At 40.6% G+C, this 21,565-nt stretch overlaps 1 long non-coding RNA gene across 2 annotated transcripts in view; it reads right to left on the reverse strand.

Annotated features, from left to right (window-relative positions):
• Positions 1-3,098: 3,098 nt before the first annotated feature.
• The window catches only part of LOC123001437 (uncharacterized), a 34,044-nt gene continuing 15,577 nt past the window's right edge, over positions 3,099-21,565 (reverse strand). Inside the window, exon 3 of one of the 2 annotated variants that reach the window (XR_006410341.3) lies at positions 3,099-5,002. This is a non-coding gene — a long non-coding RNA (uncharacterized LOC123001437). Of the gene's footprint in view, positions 5,003-15,893; positions 17,654-21,565 lie in introns of those variants that run through there. The other variant, XR_006410339.3, reaches the window with a different exon arrangement.

Raw genomic sequence — 21,565 nt, forward strand, 5'->3', positions numbered from 1 at the left:
TATAGCAATAATTATAATAATTATTATTATACACTAGGAGCCAAGTTTGTCACTGAAGTATAGCAAGATAAGATGGAGAAATATTAATCTTTGTATTTTTCTTACTTACCCTCACTTCCCAACCTTCCTTAAATTACTCAGAACTATTTACATTCCCTGAAGGAGAACTTGGATTATAACAGTAGGAAGGGAGAGGAAAAGATACCATTCGTGTTTATTTTTGGTTTCCCAATGAGGCTCTAGAGAACCCTACGGAAAGGTCTGGAGGGGAGCAGAACATCGATTGGAAAGGTTCGGAAAGAGAAGACAGGGATTGTTTTCCTTCTTGGCCTGTTCACACAAGTTGTAGGTGGGGAAGGGGAGAGAGAGACACATACCCACATATTGGAACACCTCCTGCTAATGTGGATCTTAATGAGATAGAACACAGAGAAACGGTGCTAACGTGCCTTCAGCACAAGGCATTAGGGGAAGTTAGCTCCGCCTCGTGGCAACAGAGAGAAGGCTTGAAGAAGTTAGCCTTAGAATGGAGTGTTAATGATGGATACGAGTCTCTGTAGATGGGTACTGTGGGAACAGATTCAAGAGGAAATTACTATCTATCTGGCACCTAATTCAATTCTCTACCACACTGAAATATATGAGACCTGTATAACATCGTTACAGTGACTACTGATGATCTCAGTCCACATGAACTTAGCAACCTCAAACTTGGCAAAGGTTGGTGGGCCATGTTCACCAGGAAGGTCTCTAACCAGGATCCCTTCAGTGTCTCCTTATTTTCCTCTGACGCTCTCCTCTTTGCTCCCCTGGCCCACTCTCCTGATTTGACATTCTCAAGTCGCTTTGTTCTCAGACCTACTCTCTGCTTGTAGTCACCCATCACTAACCTGAAAATACATACCTCTGTTAAAGTGTTCAGTGCATCTTCACTGTGGGAGTATAGACATAACGTTCCCATCTTTGTGGTCAAGCCTTTCAGTGACTCATTAGTAACTGATGGGGAAAAATTTCAGACCTGCTAGAACAATCAAGAAATAGTTTGGAAAAGTTACAAATGACCTTAAAGATAGTCTATTCTGTTTTTATAAACTATTGATATCGAGACCCAAAGGGAATGGATAATTTGTCTAAATCTGGAAGGTTCTAAGGGTTAGATGTGAAACTTGGACCTGGATGTAAGTCAAGTAATCTTCCTCTGCCACCTGCTAAGGGAATGAGGAGAGTGTTCAGCAGCCACACCAAGGTAAGAGTCTGTAGGTTGTCACCTTCCCTATATCCTTTATCTGAAGGCCAACCCTCAATCTGGACTTGGTGTGGAATTTCCACTAATTTACTTTTCCAAATTAAGGACCAAATCCCACATATTAACTCTATACTAACTAGTGAACAACAATAATTTATCTTCCTTGGGCTCATAATATACTACACATGGGAGTGAATTAGGAACTGGATAGTCTCAAATTTAATGAGACTAAATTATAATTAGTAATAAGGGTCTTATCCAATGTCACTTTGAAAATTGTTGACAAAATGAGGAATCATCTCATTTCCATTTTAATGCACTTAGTAAGGAGCCTGAATATACCAAAGAATTAATGAAATTTGCAGAACTATTTTTAGAAAGCATAGCTATACAGTTGTGATTCAAAAATAATCAATGACTTAGAAGAATCTACTTAAAATTTTGAATAACTTATCTCAAATCACAGATTGATACACTTATAGGTAGAGAACCTTAAATATATTAATACAAAAAGCCATATCTGGGAAAAAGAGGAAAAAATAGAACTAATCTTTGGTTGATTTACAATGTATTGTTACAGAAGAGGATATAAGATGCAATTTGGAACTGGTGCAAGAAAAGTCAGTGTTGGGAGCTAAGACTGGATTTTCAGAAAAATGTAGAGAAAAAAGAAGTCATTCAAAACAAGGGCAATAGAGCGATTGTCTCATTTCGTGACTAAGGTGCCTGAAAGTCAATATGAACATGATGATCAAAGGCTCAGTTAGGTAAAGACTAAAGTAATAAATGATTAACAGTCATGGTAAACACAAAGAGAAATGCACAATGACATAAATAATAAGAGAAGCTAGAGAGAATTTTCTGCACCAGTTACAATGAAAAAAAAATGTAGAAGGCTCATACTTGAAGACATGTTTCCAAAAATGAATTGGAATCCTAAAACTTCCAGTTAAAGAAAACCTAACATGATGATAGTGATTTATTTAAAAAATGAGTTGACAGACCAGTAAGTGGCTACAAATATCTGCAAATTCAGCTATGAAGGTTGGTACACTTAAAATGAGCCCTTTCCATCATTTTTATTCTGTCAAAGAACATAAGTAATTGGAAATGCCTAGTATATGCCTTCTCTCAGTCTTCATGATAGTTGAAGAATACTAATCCAACAAAATTGAACCTAAAATACAGTCTTTGGATAATACTTATGAGGAACTATATTATATTTGTCCAATTTTAACACCTTGCTTGTGAACACTGCCCTCAGATCCCAGCAAGAGCAGCCCCCATTCTGGCACCATGTTGGAAAAGCCAACTTTTGGCTTTCCTCAGGCCATGCCCCTTCACCAAGCAGGTGTCTGAGGGTCCAAGGGTTATTCTCACCTGTAACCCGTGCCTCCCCTTTTAGACCATACTTCAGGTACCCAAGAATCCAGAATTTTCTTCCCAGAGTTCCCTGAGGCCACTTTTAGGCCTGTGCTGGCCTCTTCTTTGCTTCTTTCTCTCCAGAAGATGGAACATGCCACCAGTACCTGGCCCTAGGAAGCCAAGGAGAGGCTGGCTGCAGTGTGTATGTGGAGAAAAGCAGTGTTCAGAGCTTGTGATTAAAGGCAAAAGTGTCTGCTGGTGTCTGAGGCCCCCATGGGGCAGGAAGGAGCCCTGAATGGACTGGGAGCCCATGTCCCATTCTCTGAAAGCCACCATGTTCTTTGCAGAGCTCTGAGGAATGTAACACGTGTAACATGAATCTGGTCTTTCAGTCAGCATGAGGACTCTTTGTTTTCAAGATTGTAAGATAGAACAGATTTAATGTAAACGTTATTAGCATGATTTACATATTTGAAATATTTAAACATGTGGTAAGCGATCTTGCCTTTGGCTGGCAAATTTCTAGAGGCATGCTTGTTGCTTTCCCCCCTCCAGGCTATTTGAGGTATCTGGGGGCAGACTATACCTTATTTCTCCAGTGTTTTTTATCATACCTGACAAGATGCCTCATACAGGCCTGGGGCTTCAAACTGAATTGAAGGAAAATTCAGAGACACGTAAACTGAAGGTAGGAGAAGGTGAGGCACATATTTTCAGCAGTTAGACTTTTCATCAATCTGCCCCCTTTCTCTGACTCTCCCACCACAGAGAGGAATAGTCAGGAACTTTATGTCACACTAGGAACCTGGGGTCCCTGATGAACAAGGTCACCACAGCAGCTTCCGTATTTTGTATTTTACAACCTTTCATCCTGTGCTCCATATACCACCCAGGTCCCTGGAACCTTCCTTTAGAGTCTGAATAGCATTTCAAGGACAAGGCAGTTAGAATTCCCCTTGGCTGTTTTTGTCCCTCCTCAAGGAAATCAACAAAGGCTCCAGAACTTTAACTTTGTATTTCTGGATATACAGTATTTCAGAAAAAATTTATTGCTTCTTTTATTGAGGTTTTAAAGGACTGTTGATAATATCCTGTCAATGCACAGTTTTTAACCATACAATGGAAAGTGAACTTTTTTCCAATGGCTCCTTATTATCCTCTTCCTTCCTCTCCCCCTCCTTCCCTCCACCCTTCCCTCCACCCTTCCCTTCCCTCCTTCCTTCCTTCCTCCCTACTTTTCTTTCAACATAAACTATAATCATTTAAATGCAATTATCATTCTTTTGAGTAGAACCGCACGTAATTCTCGTTCCCTTACAGCGCACACATAATATAGACATCACATTATTCTGTATCATATTATTTTGTATAAATTACACAATTCTGAAAACAGTGTGTTTCTTCATCTTTAATTCACCCTGAAAAGCAATGATATTTTCTTCTGTCTGTTACTATTTACGTATGTCACTATGACTCAAAAAAAATGGCCAACTTGGGCTAGGGTCACAAATGCAGTAATAATTATGAGCAAATTAAGGAACCCGGGACATATTTATATTTTTGCTATTGTCAGTCATAATCCCTACCATGTTTATGAAACTAATAAGACTTCTTTGTTTTTTATGGTAGCTCTGGTTGGCTGTCAGAGATGATATTTTTAAAATTCCTTTGCAGGTAGTTACATTCCTACAAGATTTACCCAAGCTAAGAAATCATTACTCGTTGACAGGCTCTCCCGAAGACCTCCAATTCACAGATTTTCCTTGAATCCCTGTTTGTCAGCCATAGGTTAGGGCAAATTCTGGAAGCTCTCTGAGCTTCAGTTTCCATGTTTGCAAATAGAATAGTTTTACCTATTTTACAGGGTTCCTGTAGGCATTCGAGATATCAGTTAAGGTGCCTGCATGCCATGGGTAAACAGTAAGTGTGGTTTCCTTGACCTTGCTGTCTCTCTTCTCCCCAGTGGTATATTCTCTATTAGCCATTTGATGTCTGAGTTTGATGTTAGTCCTGTAGTTGAAGAGTCAAGCTTCAGTTACCAAATCTATTTCTTCTTTCTGAATTGGTCCCCTTGCAACTGGTTTGACTTTTTGGTATTAGGGTTGATAGAGAAGTGATTTTTCTCCAGGCATATTATTTATCATTTTTTTTCTGCTTTGGTCAAAAATTAAAAAAAAAAAAAAGATACCCACAAACATTGATTTTTCCTCCACAGCAGATGGTAATAGCAATTAGAGGGAGTTAGAATCCTGACCCTCGGTGGCAGGCAAGTCCTCACTGTGTGGCAGAACTGGGTAGAAGATGATCTGGACATCACAACCAGAGTGCACTCGTCCAAAACAATCCCTCCTATCAGACAATGATTCACCAGGTGTCTGCTCCAAAGTTAACCTGGCAGAACACAGAGAAAGATACATTAACACCTGTATTTTCTCTTATAATCCACTTCCATAAATTATAACATTTAGATGCAACCCTCTGCCCCAACGAAGCATTAAAAGGCACCATGATGGTCACTTCCCAAATCAGTTTTAAATAGTAAAAAGGAAGGCCAAGTTTCTTGAAGGCCCATGATATATCCCTGAGTGAGGGTTTACTGATACCTGACTTACTCAGCAACACCAAAAGTTTCTGTCAAGAGACTTTCCTATTGTAAGTTCATCTGGAAAATGGCTTCTTGGAATGGGGCCTATTTCTTTTGTGAAAATGCTTCATCGTTTTAACATGAAATTATGGGCATTATCCACAATCTTAAACCCAAATTATTTGATTTTGTATTGAACACAAATAAAAAATGAGAGCGTAATGTTGTTTCTGGATTTTCAGGCAGACAATCTGGTTACCTTAGTTTAACCTTCTATTTTCTATTGATGGAATAGAAGAGCAAGACTGATCATTTGTAACTCTCCACTTCTATACATGCTGTCTGTGGGAGCGAGGGGAACCTCCCATTCTGTATCTCTTTGTAACTTATTATTTTTAGAAAATGGAACCACATCCCTTCTCTTATATAACCCTCATTTTCACATGTCTTACAGATTGAATGGCTAATTTGTCGGCATCAATGTCCCTAACAAAGTAGTGCTAGGTCTTCTGCAGCAACAAGGGATTACTTTTAAATTGGTCCTTCTTAATGAAGGACCATAATAAGTAATATCACTCTGTGTCCTTGGCTTTACAAGGTTGGGAAGAATCACAGTAATCTGAATCCCAAACTGGCCAGACCAAAACAAGCTTAGCTTTTCCTCGAGTTTCTTACCATAGCTATTTCTGGGATGTTCCTCCAGAAATTCAAACTTATTCCTCCAACCCATTCGTGTTGCTTCTTGCCCCCAGGTCTTGTGGGAATGCCCTGGAACATGATTACACTGCTTTGGATTCAGCCTTCCCAATCCTCATGTATTGCCCAGTGATAGACAATGGAAATGTTTTTCTAGACAAACTCCACCACATATGGACGAGAGTTTCCATCAGGGCAAATTTTCAGAACTCCATAATCAGATATCAGTGTAGTTCCGAAAGAATGGGCTCTTCAGTCCTGAATAAGACCACATATGGGGCCTCAACACTATAATCCACGTTGGAATTCATACACTGGAATGAGGTGAGCAAATGTTCCCATTTCCTTCTGCTGTCTGTGTACAAAGTTATAGCAAGAATAACATATACAACTCCTAAAAATAAAGAGTAAATCTCAGAGACAATAATAATCAGAATTGTATTTAGGAAAGAAATCATTCTCAGAATGAGACTTCGGATTGTACAGTCAACCCCCTACCTGCTGACTTCTCAAGCATGAATCACTGTAAGACGCTCGAACCTCTGTAGACCCATCCTCCCCTATGAAAGAGAACTGGCAGGGAGTTCTGGCTGTCACTTCTACATATGGTGCCCAGTCGACAAAATATGTTTCAATGCACTGCTTGCCTCCCTGTGATAAAAGGCATTTTGGCACAAGACTCTATAGAAAATTGGGCACCAAATAGGCCTTTGAAATCCATGACCATCAAGAGGCACAAATTCTACTCTTTCTAAACGTAATGTGCTCGGCCATTTATTTGCCAAAGCATCACGCATTACAAGACTAGACCAACATATACTGTAACAGTGCAAATATGGACCAATTTTTTACATTCAGGGTTCTTATTTGATTTTTTTTTTAACAGAATCAAGACATTCCAGTCACGTGAACAGGTTGGAGACTTTCTTTAGTTGAACTAGTTTGTTGCTTGTTTGTTCTCGGTTATAAGATATAACTGTAAGATAAGGAACTGAAAAGAATGTCATTGGAACAGTGACATTTTCTGAGAGTTAGCGAGCACTCTAACCTGTTGAACATGTTACACCTAGAAGAGGACAGATCCAGTGTAGGGGTTGGCAAACTGGCACACAGACCCAGTGGGCCTGCTGCCTGTTTTTGTAAATAAAGTTTTATTGAAACATAGCAATGCCATTGATTTCCAAGTTGTCTGGGGCCGTTTTCATATCCCAATAGCAGAGCTGTTGCTATAGAGACTGTATGGATCACAATGCTTAAAATATTTAGTCCTGGGGCGCCTGGGTGGCGCAGTCATTAAGCGTCGGCCTTTGGCTCAGGGTGTGATCCTGGCGTTATAGGATCGAGCCCCACATCAGGCTCCTCTGCTAGGAGCCTGCTTCTTCCTCTCCCACTCCCCCTGCTAGTGTTCCCTCTCTCGCTGGCTGTCTCTCTCTGACAAATAAATAAATAAAATCTTTAAAAAATTAATTAATTAATTAATTAATTAAATAAAATATTTAGTCCTTTACAGAGAAGGTTGCCAATCCCTGATCTAGTGTACCGCTATCTTTCCTGTGAAATTATTTTATAAACTTTCTATTAAAGGTGAAGGCGCATAAACACTGGTTTGAAAAGATGCTATACTCCAGGATTAGGTCATCCTGTGAACTTCCCTCAGTGAGAGTCCGTATGAGGATATGTAAAGATCTCAAGAACAACAGTACAATGTTGTTTGTGTATGTGCTGATGGGACAATTGTCTCATTTCAGCGTGTTGTGACACAGACTGTGTCACCCCAAGGAAATGTTCTGGGGTTCAGCTCTATTGAAAGTGGAAGACATAAGGCCCACTGCTTGCTAATCTCATTGCCTGGAAAAGAGGGGAAAAATTTTTTTAAAGAATATTTCTCTCTAATCATCTTTCCCTTTAAGTGGATTGTTTGAGAGACATTAAAATAGCTGAAGCAGCCTGGAGAATCTAGTTTAACAAACAAACAAACCCAGCATGCTCTAAGTTCAAAAGGTCTGCTGCATATTCACGATCTATCTCTCTATACATATTTTATTTAACCTTCTGTAAATATTGTCATTGTGGAGTGCTTTGGACAGGCTAATGCGTTGGGATGTTTTGTTAATGGAAACAGAGACAACAATGCAGAAGGCAACCCCAGGACGGGAAGAGGAGGAGGCAGACGGAGAGAGGAAGGGGCAGACTGAAGGCAGAGCCCAGGGTGTTAGAGAGAGAGAGGTGAGGCCCAGACCCTGCATAGAGCTGACTTCTTCATTAGCACGACCTGGAACCATGCCAGAGCATTCCACAACTTCAGGAGCTCATCGGGTTTCCTCCCCTCTCCCCCTTCTCTCCCTCTCCCTGTCTCTGCAAACTTAAAAAGCACAGACAGAATGGTATTTCTCCCACAGTAGAATGCACTCCTCTTCATTCGAAAATCAAGTCTGCAGAAAAATGGGAATTCGCTTTTAGTTCTGGATAATCACAGACTAACTTTCCTTTTAAGCATCTTCTGTTCCTTAGTAAGAGTTGAAGCTTTAAAGCTCTCCCTGTGTTCACGATTTCCTTCCTCCACGGTGTGTGCAGTTGGCTAGGTTATGGGTGACCGTCCCCCTGCTTCCTGTCCCACCTAAGCAGCCCCGCTGGCTCCCTGGGCAAGGTGTCTGGGCTGCCACCTGTGTCTTGTGCATTCCTAGCTCCTTTTATTAAAGAGCAACACTGCCGGTGCTTGAACTGGGAATATATTCTCTTCCTTTTCTGCCTCCTTGTTTCCTTCTCCTCCTCCCTCTCCCTCTGTCCCTTCGCCTTTACTCTTTTTGTTGTTGTGGTGGTGGTGGTGGTGGTGGTGGTGGTGGTGGTGGTGGTGGTGTTTCCCACAGCAAAAAAAAAAAAAACAAAAACAAAAACTGCCCGGGACGGCCCAAGTCCACGCTGGCGGCTGGCGTTGGTGGTGCAGGTGTGCGGAGCCCTCCTCCTCACGGTCGCCACAGCAACCCGCCGCTCTAATCTGCTGAATATGAAAGGGAGAAGCAGAAAGAGAAAAGCCATCCACCCCCTTCTGCTCCATCCCGGAGTCCAAAAGAAGGATACCGGCTCCAGGCATTCCTGATCATCCCCAGCCATCGCCCAGGCAACAGTCACAGGGAGCTGGCGGGCCTGGCGGGAGCCAGTCCCCTCCCAAGTTCCGACCTCCTCCTTCCCCTCCTCCGCTTCTCCCATTCTGGGCCTCCCGAAGCCCCGCACAAACCCACATCCCACTCTGGCCTCCCTGCCTGGTACAGCCAGCCAGGGATCACCGACTCACACAGGGCGTAATTCCATCAAGTTCTTCTAATGACGTCCCAACAACACGCGCACGCGTGTGTGTGTGTGTGTGTGTGTGTGTGTGTGCATGTCTGTATATATGCGTGTGGATTCATGCCTGCGTGTAGGAGACTTGCACCTCTAGTCACCTTTCAGATGAACTGTGTTTACGTGCTACAAAGATCAAAATGGACAGAGCTGGTAGTTTGAAAAAGCAGTCCCTTGCCACTTGCATTAATTCCTGCATTCCGGGCTTGCAGTGGGTTTGCAGGCCGCGGGCTCCCTAGCTCCATATCCAGCAGTGAAAGCTCCCATGTGTCTCACCACCGTCATGTTGATGCAGCTGGGTTTGACACTGCTTACCTCAGCAGTTTGTGGTGCTGGTGGTGCTGGTGGTGCTGGGGGGGGGGGGGTTGGTTGAAAGACAGAAGGCTTCCTTGTGATCCCAGCCTTTTCCTATCAAATGACACTCAGCCATGGTTTGGGTGACTTATTTACTGGCGCTGGACCAGGAAAAACAAAAATGAACGTTCACAACTAATAAATCCTCCAGCTTAGATAGCCCCGGCAACAGTGGTGGGATTACATCAAAATGTTCCGCCTGATACCACAGGGCTCCCTGGCAGTGTGGAACCTAATAAGTCAGGGGTAGGCAAAGTGGGTAAAACAAGACAGGAACAGAGAAATGTTTTATATGCGGGGTCTTAGACACCCTCAAAACCTTTGAGCTTGAATCATAGGATGGGCTTCCCCAGGGGGAGGGTTCTAAATGAGGAAAGAGGAGGCAGTGTGCTGGAATCCCTGGACTAGGAGATGGCTAAGCCTGCCACCTTTTGCTTTTATCCTTGGAAATGAAGCCACACGCACATTAACCATGATGCAGGAGGCGGGCCTGCGTTGACTGGACAGCAAAATCGCAGCTTTCTCAGCTGCACTGGAAGAAACTATTTTTATAGAGGACACAAGGTCAAGAATGTTTAGCAAACAAAATTGTATGTCATCCACTCCTAGATAATTCTCCAAGGACCTTCCTCCTCCCAGGCCCTTATTGAAAGTGAGGGCATCTCTTTATGGCTAGTGCGACAGTGTTTTTTATTTGTTTTGGAATTGATCTTCTGGACAGAAGCACTTTTTTTTTTCATCAGTAAAAATCCAGAAAAGCCAGCCACAAAACCACTGACTTTGGTTAAGATTTCCTCATTTTGTCCCCCTATGACCACCTCTAATTCCATAAATAACTATACTTTCTGTGATGATTAACTCTGCTAATTGAACTTTTGTAGTTAATGGTTAAGACTTCACATGCAAGGTTCAATCTTTGGATAGAAATGTGGACAAAAAGTGGGGAACATTTTAAACATCACCCAGATGTTTAGTCTACGTAGTGCTAAATCCTTGACTATTTGGAAGGATAAACGATAACTATGATTGATTTTGTTCTGCCCTTTTAATTTTGGTTTTGTTTTCATGACCCTCCGAGAAACAGTGAGGGACGGCTCTTCCTTCATGACAGATTAAACCACACCCACCCACTAGTTCTGCCTGCTATTATGCAGAAAAGCAATACTATTTTTGTTTTGCTTTTGCATCGCGATGCAACTGGGCTCTGACATCATGGCAGTGCCCGGAACATGCCTGTAGCAAGTAGGTAACATGATCTACTTGCTTTCCAAAGCACCTGACACAAAAGCATCTTATAAAATCCTTCAGAGTTCTGCGGAATGATTATCTTCGAAACTTGTTCTTTGGGATAAAAGCAGATACAGGAAATATACAAAGGTCGATTGTGCCATCTTTGTGTGCTTAGAATTTTCACTGTCTACCAGTGAAGTAGTTGTTCAAATTCTTCTACTAGTTCACAGGAAAGTAATTGAATCTCTCTCTGATTGAATCCAGCTCAATTATTCTCTCTGTCATAGAGATATTATCTATAGTCATTGTCTCCTGGGAGAATCAAGTATTGTCTGAATGCTATTTAGAAATCCTTAGGAAAAAAGGCATTATGCGATCAAATCAACTTCAAATTCTGTTTAATTCCTTGAATCCTTATTTTGATTACTTCGTCTCTGTTATTACACTAATACTTTGGAGGCACCCAAAATGTGCGAGACACTATGTAAGCTCTTGGGATTCAAAGAGTTTGTGGTTTAGAGGGGGAGATAGGAGCATAAAAATTATGGCCAACTTTTATTGAGTGCTTACTATATGCCAGGTACTGCTTTAGACATTTTATATGTACTAATACATTTAAGTCTTAAAACAACTCTATGAGGTAGGTAACATTATTTCTCCTGTCTTTAAGAAAGGAAATGGAGACACAAGAGGTCAAATTACATACCCCAAATCACGTGCTACCTTCTTTTTAAAGCAGTGCTCGGAAAATATATGACTGCTTTGCGTTTATAACCCACTGAGTTCAGTATCCTCAATACACCGTTAATAAGCAAAAGCTTGCCAGATGGAAAAAGGGATGGCGAACATATTAGTAGAGGGAATTTAGAACCCCCAAATTAAGCCCTGACATCATCCTAACCTCTCAGGGTTTCTAAGAACTCTCACTTAGGTGATGGATAAGATCTTGCAGTAAAAATGTTTTCAAGGTTGTCTCTATAAAGTGCCACTCATGCATATTTCAACTTAGTTTCAGGAAAATTTGTTTTAGGTTGTTTCAAACTTAAATATATTAATTTTTCTAAAGTGCTTAAGAGAGCACATGGTATAAATGAACTTAATTGGGAGGTTCTACGCTAACTGAAAAAAAAATCTAAAGAAGAGTTGGGATGTGGGTGGCACTCTAAAGGATAGAGAGACAAAAGCCACCCTGTGTGAGAATCAGGAAACAGAAGAGCTAATCCTGGTGGTCTCTGAGCCTTCCCTCAAGTCTGTAAGACCTTCATCTAAAATACACGGGGGGAAAGGGCTACATGGTCCAAGGAACCATTAAATATTAAAGCAGGGCCCTGACACAATCAGATCTGTTTTACGTAGCAAGGTAATTTCTGTAACAATGCAAAGGATGAGAGAAGAGGTGAGAAGGTTGCAGCAGAGAGGCCAACTGAGACACCAGTGCAAAACCAGGCCAGGGCTGCTGCTGCTGCTGCTGAGGTGTCCGTGGGATGGGAGATGGGAAAATTTGGACAGATATTTAGGAAGTAGAATTTCCAGACCATTGTCCTTGATCGGATAATGAAATGTGGTCCCTGACAATGTGAGGAAATGGGGGTCCTGCTAGTATGAGGAAAAGTGATGAGTCCTTGATTTGGGGCATGGATGGCGAGTATATGACGGTATTCACTAGCAGGAGGATATTTGGAAGGCAAGGTGTTAAGTTAGTTTTAGGCTTGTTGAGTTTAAAGTACTCAACATGCAAGGGTGCATACAATAGGCAATTAAAGGCATGGTGTGGTTCCCGAAGAGATAGATTTTATTTTATTTAATTTTTTAAAGATTTATCCATTTATTTTTGAGAGAGCGCGCATGCACACGAGTGGGGGAGGGGCAAAGGGAGAGGTAGAAAATACCCAAGCACCCTCCCCCAGCTGAGCACAGAGCCAGAGGTGGGCCTTGATCCCCGACGCATGAGACCATGACCTGAGCCAAAACCAAGAATCGGTATCCAACTGACTGAGCCACCCAGGCACCTCCCCCCACCACCCAAAGGGATAGATTTTAGAGTCTTATACAGAGGGATTAAGTATTTCAAGAGATGGGAGTATATGGGAACACTAAGGAAAAACAGAGTTGAGAGAGAATATATGTGGAGTCAAGGACAAAACTTGGGAAACTCACGGGAAAACACTTCGGGTCACTTTAAGTAAGATTTTAGACAGTGAGGGCGCCTGGGTGGCACAGCGGTTAAGCGTCTGCCTTCGGCTCAGGGCGTGATCCTGGCGTTATGGGATCGAGCCCCACATCAGGCTCCTCCGCTAGGAGCCTGCTTCTTCCTCTCCCACTCCCCCTGCTTGTGTTCCCTCTCTCGCTGGCTGTCTCTATCTCTGTCAAAATAAATAAAATCTTTAAAAAAAAAAAAAAGAAAACTGATCGAGCTTCTTTCACTGTCTAAAATCTTTTTCTTTTTTTTAAAGATTTTATTTATTTTGACAGAGATAGAGACAGCCAGCGAGAGAGGGAACACAAGCAGGGGGAGTGGGAGAGGAAGAAGCAGGCTCCTAGCGGAGGAGCCTGATGTGGGGCTCGATCCCATAACGCCAGGATCACGCCCTGAGCCGAAGGCAGACGCTTAACCGCTGTGCCACCCAGGCGCCCCTCGATCAGTTTTCTAAAAACAGATCCAAAACTCTTTTCTTACCTCAGAAGTACTGTTCCTCCATGATTTCTTCCTGTAGCTTCTAATCCATCATCAAAGCTAATCTACATTTTGAAATCATCACCCAATTCAAGATAATGTTGGTCTTGAAACTTCACAAGCTTAGACATCTTGGCACTGTCAAGCTTTTGAAACATAACTCAGTCCCTCAACCCTGTAGAGGTCACTAAGAACATTCTCGTGCCTGAAAGCTGTGGGTGCTATCAATCACTGATTAAAAATGCCATCTCTTGCAAAGGCTGGCTCAGCAGAGGGGCTCAGCACCGTCTTGATGAGGAGAGAAAATGAATCCTAATTACTACCTTTGTTCTCTTGAAGCTGGTTTCAAGAAACACAGAAAGACTACCTTCTGTTTACTTACCTCTCCTGACTCTATTCTTACAGGAGGGCATTTAGGCGCTCGATTTGTAGAATCACTGTGGGGTGCGATATGCTTCTTTTACCCGTGATTATCATTGAAAAGTGTATTCAACCTCCCAATGCTCAATATTTAAAAATTAAAAAAAATTAAAATGCAGCCTCTGTGTGGTTTATTTATAATAGGCTGTATTGAAAAGACAAAGTACTAATTGGAATACGATCCTCAATAAAACTGCAATGAAATGAGTTGCCCTCCCAGAGTTTATTTTTTCTTTTATCCTCACTAATAGAAGCAACCATGTGTTCGGGCTTAAGGTCATCACTTGGGAGCAGATATTAAGTGACCTTGCTTAATTTTGTAAGTATAAGGGAAGCAGGCTGTTGGCCTTGGGGAAAAGATGGATGTGACCTTTTGTTTAACTTAATAAATAAGCTCTTCTTTCTGTTATATAACCCGATGGGGAGAAAACAGACAAATCTGAATAAGGAGAGGGGCCCAATAAATTCTCCGTCTCATCTCCTTGAGACTGAGATTAGAAAAAGGCTTGGGACAGACTAGAAGGGCCCTTACTCAGGATCCTGAAATAAAGTTACCTCAAGATAGTGATTCTCACCTGGGGCTGATTTTGTCCCCTGGGAGACATTTGGCAGTATCTAGAGATAGTTTTGGTCGTCACGACTGGGGAGCCGTGCTCCTGGAATTTAAGAGGTAGAGGCCATAGATTTTCTTAAACATTCTACAATGCACCTGACAGTCCCTCAAACAAAGAATGATCTGGTCACAAATGTCAAAAGTGGTGAGGTGGGAAACCCTGCCTGAAAGGTAGAGAGACACAGAACTGATGGCTTACACCTTCTATTGTTGGGAGAAAGAGAGGAGAATGCTGGCTTTGGCCCATGAATGGCAATCTCTGAAACCAGTTTTGTTCCAGTTCTTTGTGGCTGGCAAGTGTGCTAAGAAACAGCCCCTTTGGGAATAGAACTAAATGGTGACTAAAGCCTGTCACAGTTGTATGCGTGTGCGTTGCTAACGGAGGACAACCCAGAGGGATCATACCTCTTCTGTGCTCAGTATACAACTTTGAAGGTAACTCTGAATCTTCACCATGAGACCAAAACCAACTTTGGAATTACTTTGTCCACGATGAAAAGTTGCTGGGTGATGGAACTGGTAACTTTGGATCTTAGCAAGGTGCTGAAGGGAGACTCTTCTTCACTGAAAATAATCCTAGAAATTGGGGCTCATTCAACATCAAATAAGAGGAGTCAACACCCTTCCCAAGAACCTTAAAGGAGTCACTTTGCTTCCCACACTGCCCATGAGGCCACTTCTGTTCAGCAAACAGTTTTTCTCCATTGTACCAAGCTCACCAAGGGAGGATTGAACCAGCCTGGAGTCTCTTGCTGCCTCCCGCATCGTACTCCCCCACATCCTCACACCCACCACCAACCTCCAGGAACATACAGAAGGAAAAAAGTGAGGACTACCATCTGCATGCCTGTGTGGAACCTTAACTTATATCCCATGACCCAACAGAAACATGCTATCTTTTCCCAGTAGGATAAAGAAGGCTAAGGCAATTATGGTTGGCATGACTTATCCTCTACTTTCACATGGACAAGACCCAGAGTGCAAGATTTTAAGGTATTAGGGCCAAAAGTGAGTCTAGAGAATTTTGGCCCAGTGTTTTCCAGAGTGGTACATATCACCGTGCTTGTATAAAGGAAGATTTTATGTGGTACATGGATATGACTTTCAATAGCACTAAATCCATACCTTTCAATTCTGTTTCAATCTTTCTAATTAGGGTCAAGTTTCTTTTTTTTTTTATAATGATTTTTTATTATATTACGTAGGGTCAAGTTTCTTAATACTGAGAGGCAAGAGAGAACTTAAAATCTCGGGAATTGGGTTTGCATTATGACTCTGTAACATAAATTGACTCTGCGACCCAATGTTGACCAATGAAAAAGTAAGTGGAAGACTTTTGGGGAATTCTTGGAGAGATTTTTCTACTCTGAAGTTTTTTTTTTTTAATTTAATTTATTTATTTGACAGAGAGAGAGCACAAGCAGGAGAAGCAGCAGAGGGAGAGGGAGAAGCAGACTCCCACTGAACAAGGAGCCTGACACTGGGCTCGATCCCAGGACCCTGGGATCATGACCTGAGCCAAAGGCAGACCCTCAACGGGCTGAGTCACCCAGGCGCCCCTGAAATTTTTTCTTTCAGCCCCTCTATTATATTGTTATTGTGGAGCAAACTCTGTGAAGGCAGGAGGACTCCAGCTTTTCCTCCACTGTATGTCCAGGTCTGGTCCTACCCAGCACTGCTGCCATCCACAGGCACTTCATACATATTTGCTGGGTGAACAAATAAAAGAATCATATGAATAACTTACTAGTGATCTTTTTTTCATTGTAATGATGGCTTTCAAGTGCACAGATTTGCCCCCAGGCTTAATGTTAAATCACCTGTGATTTTCCCACTAAACTTTTGTTTGTTAATAGATTCGTTGGGGTATGATTGACATAATATAAACTGCAAATATTCAAAGTGTAGAATTTGATCAGCTTTGACATATGTGTACACCTGTGAAACCATCGCCACAATCAAGATAATGAACACATCCATCATCCTAAAAATTTACTGGTTCCCCTTAGTAATCTCTACCTCTTATCTCTCTACCTCTCCTCCCCAAGAACCATTCATATGCTTTCTGTCACTACAGAAGCATCTGCATTTCACAGAGTCTTACAGAAATGGAATCTTTTTATCAGGCTTCTTCCACTCACAATAGTTATTGAAAGATTTGTTTGTGTTGTTGCACGTATCAGTAGTTCATTCTTCTTTGCTACTGAGCAACATTCCATTGTGTAAACATACCATGATTTGTTTATCCATGTTTACCTTTTGAGTTTTGTCCTGTTTTAAGCTTCTATGAATATTCACGTACTTGTCTTTGTATGGATGTATGCTTTCTTTTCTCTTGGGTGAATACTTAGTAGAGAAATGGCTGGAGAGTATGGTGGGTATATGCTTAGCATCGTACAAACTACCATAATATTAATCAATGGTGGCTGTTCAATTTTCATTCCCGTCAGCAGTGTTTCAGAGTTTTGGTTGTTCCCTATCCTTGACAGCACTTGATGTGGTCAAACACTTTAATTTAAGGTGTTCTAGTAATCATGTCATGGTATCTCATTTTGGTTTTTATTTGCATTTCCATAATGACTGATGATGTTGAAAATCTTTCCATGTGCTTATTTACCACCTGCGTATCCTCTCTGGAGATGTGTCCCTTCTGATCTTTTGCCATCTCCTTATGGGGCGGTTTGTTCTTCCATGACTGCATTTTTGAGTTCTTTATATATTCTGCATACAAGTCCTTTATCAGATACATGCTTTCCAAATATGTTCTCCCAATCTGTGGTTTGTCTTTTTCTTATTTTAATGTATTTTTTGAAGAGAAATTTTTAAATTTGATAAAGTCCAGCTTATCATGTGTTTCTTCCGTGGATAACAGCGTTGGTGTCATATCTAAGAAATCTTTGCCAAATCTGTGGTCATGAAGAGTTTCTCCCATGTTTTCTGCTAGAAGTTTTATAGTTTTAGGTTTAAAATGTAAATGTATGATTCATGTGATTAAGTTTTTATATGGTATGAGATATGGATCAAAGTCCATTCTTTTTTTTTTTTTTTGGCTTATGGATATCCAACTGTTCCAGCATTATGTGTTGAAAAGACGATCAACTATCATTTGCCCACAGCATGGTATTTACATCTCTGTAAACAAACAAGTAAAAACATATACATGAGGCTTCAGTTTTGGACTCTCCATTCTACTTGTCAATCTGAATGCAAATATCACACTGTCTTTATTACTACAGCTTCACAATAAATCTTGACATTAAGTAGTGTAAATCCTCTCACTTTGTTCTTCTTTATAAAAGTTGTTTTGTCTATGCTAGGACCTTTGCATTTCTATATGAATGCAGAATCAGCTTGTTAATTTTGGGAAAAGATAAATAATAAATAAATAAATAAATAAATAAATAAATAAATAAATAAATATATAAAGCCATGGTTTTGCCTGGGACTGTGTAGGACATACAGGTCAGCGTGAAGATATGAAGAAACTGATGACTTGCCCAGGATCATCGGTAAAGTGGATATCATTGTAGCCCTTCCCTCATATGGTTATAATGGGGATTATATGAGGGAATTTCTCTAGAGCACTTAGAACAATGTGTGGCATATGGTAAGCACTCAATAAAAAATCCTATTATTCCCTTTCTTTAAACCTTCAAAGGCAAACTCCATTGTTTAGAGAACAAAATCCCAAAGCCTTAACATTTCATCTAACATGCATTATCACCTGGATGATATTTTCTTTTCCGGACTCACTTAGCATCACTCTATCCATTGAACACTGCCTCCTGTCCATACCAAAATACTATCTATGCCCCAACCATGCCATGCTATTTTTGGTCACTGTTTCTTTTTTCACATACTGTCTCCACTTCCTAGAAAGAGTGCTTTTTCTCCTTGTTATAATTCAACTCACCCTTCCAGACCCACATGAAACACTGCTTACCCTATGCAATTGTTGTAAGACACAGTACTCAGAGCTTCCTGTTTCTCTGAGCTACAATAGTATATACATTGCATTATAATTATATTTTTGCATACTTGTCTCCTCGATACACACATTTCCCAGGAGACAGTGTGAATATTTTCAGAGTAGAACCGAGTGTTACTTATTTTCACAGTCTTTGTGCCTAACACAGTATCTAGTACACAGTATATACCTAATGATTTTATACTGAATAATATGTAAACTTTTATTCCATATATGGTAAAATTGAAATTTACTTTGATAAGCATTCATACTTGCTATCTGCATCGACATTGCCATTAAAAAAATAAAAGCAATAATATTTCTACTTTAGCAATACGCATGATTTTTGTTTTTGTTTTTGCCATTAAAGTTTGAGCTTGAGAAGTAGTGCTCTGAGACAATAAAAACTCCTAATTTTTTCCCAGTAGAAAAATAAAAACAAGACAGAACTATAAAAGTGCCTGGCACAAAACTAAAAGGGAATCCCTCTCTTTTGCTCTCTTGGCTCCAGCAAACATGGGGGTATAGACAGGAGGCAGTTCAGCAATAGCTCAGCCTAGGGCATTGCCAAAGAAGCCCTTAACAAGAGAATGGGCTCCTTGTTAGAGCAACACTAAGGGATATGAGTGAAACTGAAAGGAGGCACTCAAATAATTCCCTCTGCAACCTCAAAGGGCCACCACAATTCCCCTGTGTTTAAGAGGACCCCCACATCCAGGAAAAAAAGATTCCAGCCTGTGGAAACAACCCCTAGCCAAAGGCCTGAGCCTCCCCCATGGGAGGGCCCAGCAGGAAATGCCTCTTTGCCTTGCAGGGGAGTTCAACACTTCAAGTTACCAGAGATATGTGTTTGTGGTTTATATAAAGGTGGGGAAATTCTACTTTGGACCCACACCTTAAATAATTAGCTTTCCCAGTGGTAAATTTTGCAATTAGACCAATATGTTTACAGTCAAGTATATGGCATATATATTTGACAAGAGAAATTTTCCATAATTCAGGTCTAGAAAAATTATCCTTAATCCAGATGTGGGAGAAAATAAATTGAGAACATAAAATATTTTAGGTCTAGTCCCATGATAGGCCAAACCCAATATTATGGCGAGCCAGGGCCCCTTTTTGGAGCGAAGTACTTTCCTGCATGAAGTAAATAACTTCTTCCTAAGCATGAAATGTTACTCTCCAGAGGGTATTTTAGTTGCCTGGAGTTTCTGTACGATGGAGATTGTTTAGTAAATTTGAGCTGAGTCCTGTTTCTTTTTCCATCTCTTAGACTCTAGTCTAATATTTATCTAATGCTGCTTAAAAAAAAAAAAATCCTGTTCAATTTGATTCTTCAGAAATGAGGCAAATTATCTCAGTGGAACAAACAAGCAAACAGAAGGTAGTTTTTAAAGATACTCAAAAGTTGGGGGGAAAACATCCAAACTTAAAAGGAGATATTATAAACAGAAATCATCTCAAGTGTTTCAACATTTAGGAACTTTGGGTTCACTTCCACCTGCTGTGTCTTACTGGAAGGCAGACTAAGGAAATAGCTGCCCAGAGGGGGAAAGAAGGCTATGCTAGAAACTTCCTGCTGGAGAGAACATTCATCAACCTCCAAAGCAAGCATTATCCACTCCTTGGCTTACGCTGTTTTGCTAAGGGTTATACACAGTGAGTTAGGAGTTTGTAACCAGAATCTTAATATTTATGTGATAAATAAATCATGAAATTAATGATTTATGTCAAACTGAAATACAGATTTTTATATATTTGGTGTGTGAATGAAATAGAAGGAAACTAAAGAGTTAAGCATATCGATGTTTTATCCCCAAATGTAAATAACATGGTAAACCTAAGAAAATAGCATTCTTTTTTTCCCCAATAAAAACTATTTAAACTGATATGTCTTCATATTTGTAATAGTTCTCAGAAAGCTTGGATTCAAATTTGAAGATCATCAAATGTGAAGCTTACCCAAGACACACTAATCACATTCATTTATGTAAGTATTTTTTAATTTTTCTGTCTCCTCCATTTGTCAGATATTGGGAAATGTGTCTGTCAAACTCTTGACCTAGGATTGTAGATTTATTTATTTTTTTTTAAAAGATTTCGTTTATTTATTTGACAGAGATAGAGACAGCCAGCAAGAGAGGGAACACAAGCAGGGGGAGTGGGAGAGGAAGAAGCAGGCTCCTAGCGGAGGAGCCTGATGTGGGGCTCGATCCCATAACGCCGGGACCACGCCCTGAGCCGAAGGCAGATGCTCAACCACTGTGCCACCCGGGCGTCCCTAGGATTGTAGATTTATTAACCATTCTGTAAAATTTAGTCCATTTTGCCTTATGTAGTTGAAGCTTACATTATTGGGTACATACAAGTTCAGAATTACTCTGTTTTCTTAATGAATTAATAACAGCTGACTCTTACAAAACACTATGTGGTACACATAATCTAAGTATGGTTACGTATATTAACTCTTTTTCAGTCCTTACAATAACCCTAAGAGGGAGATATTATTATCTCCATTTTATAGTTGAGTAAAGAGATTAAGTTTGAAGAGCTTAAATAATTTACCCAAGTTCACACATCACTATGAGGCAAAGTCAGGATCTGTGACTAGATACATGGCTCCTAAAAAATGTGCTTTTAACCAATATAATGTATTGTCTTCCTGTCTTCTGTTATTATCTAGTGGCTCTCTTTATCACTAAGAATGAATTTGCATAGTTTATACTGTTTGGTATTATTACAGCCATGTAAAAAAAAGTCCAGAATTTGGCAGCCTAAGGCTGGTAAGGGGATTACATAGGTGTCCAGAAACAGACATCTTTTATCTTTCTTTTCTGCAGTTTGCAACTTCAAGGAAATTCATGGTCTAAGAAAGCTGCTGAAACTCCAGCCAACACAAATATATTCCATTTCAGAAAGAAGAAAGGCAGAGGGCAAAAAAATGCTTATCTATCTAAAATTGTGCTCTCTAATACAGTAACTGCCAGCTACATGTGACTATTGAGTAGTTGAAATATGGCTAGTCTGAGCTGAGATGGGCTGAAAATGTAAAATACACACCTAAATTTGAGGACTTC

The sequence above is a fragment of the Ursus arctos genome, unplaced genomic scaffold, assembly GCF_023065955.2.
Source record: "Ursus arctos isolate Adak ecotype North America unplaced genomic scaffold, UrsArc2.0 scaffold_18, whole genome shotgun sequence".
Lineage (NCBI taxonomy): Eukaryota > Metazoa > Chordata > Mammalia > Carnivora > Ursidae > Ursus > Ursus arctos.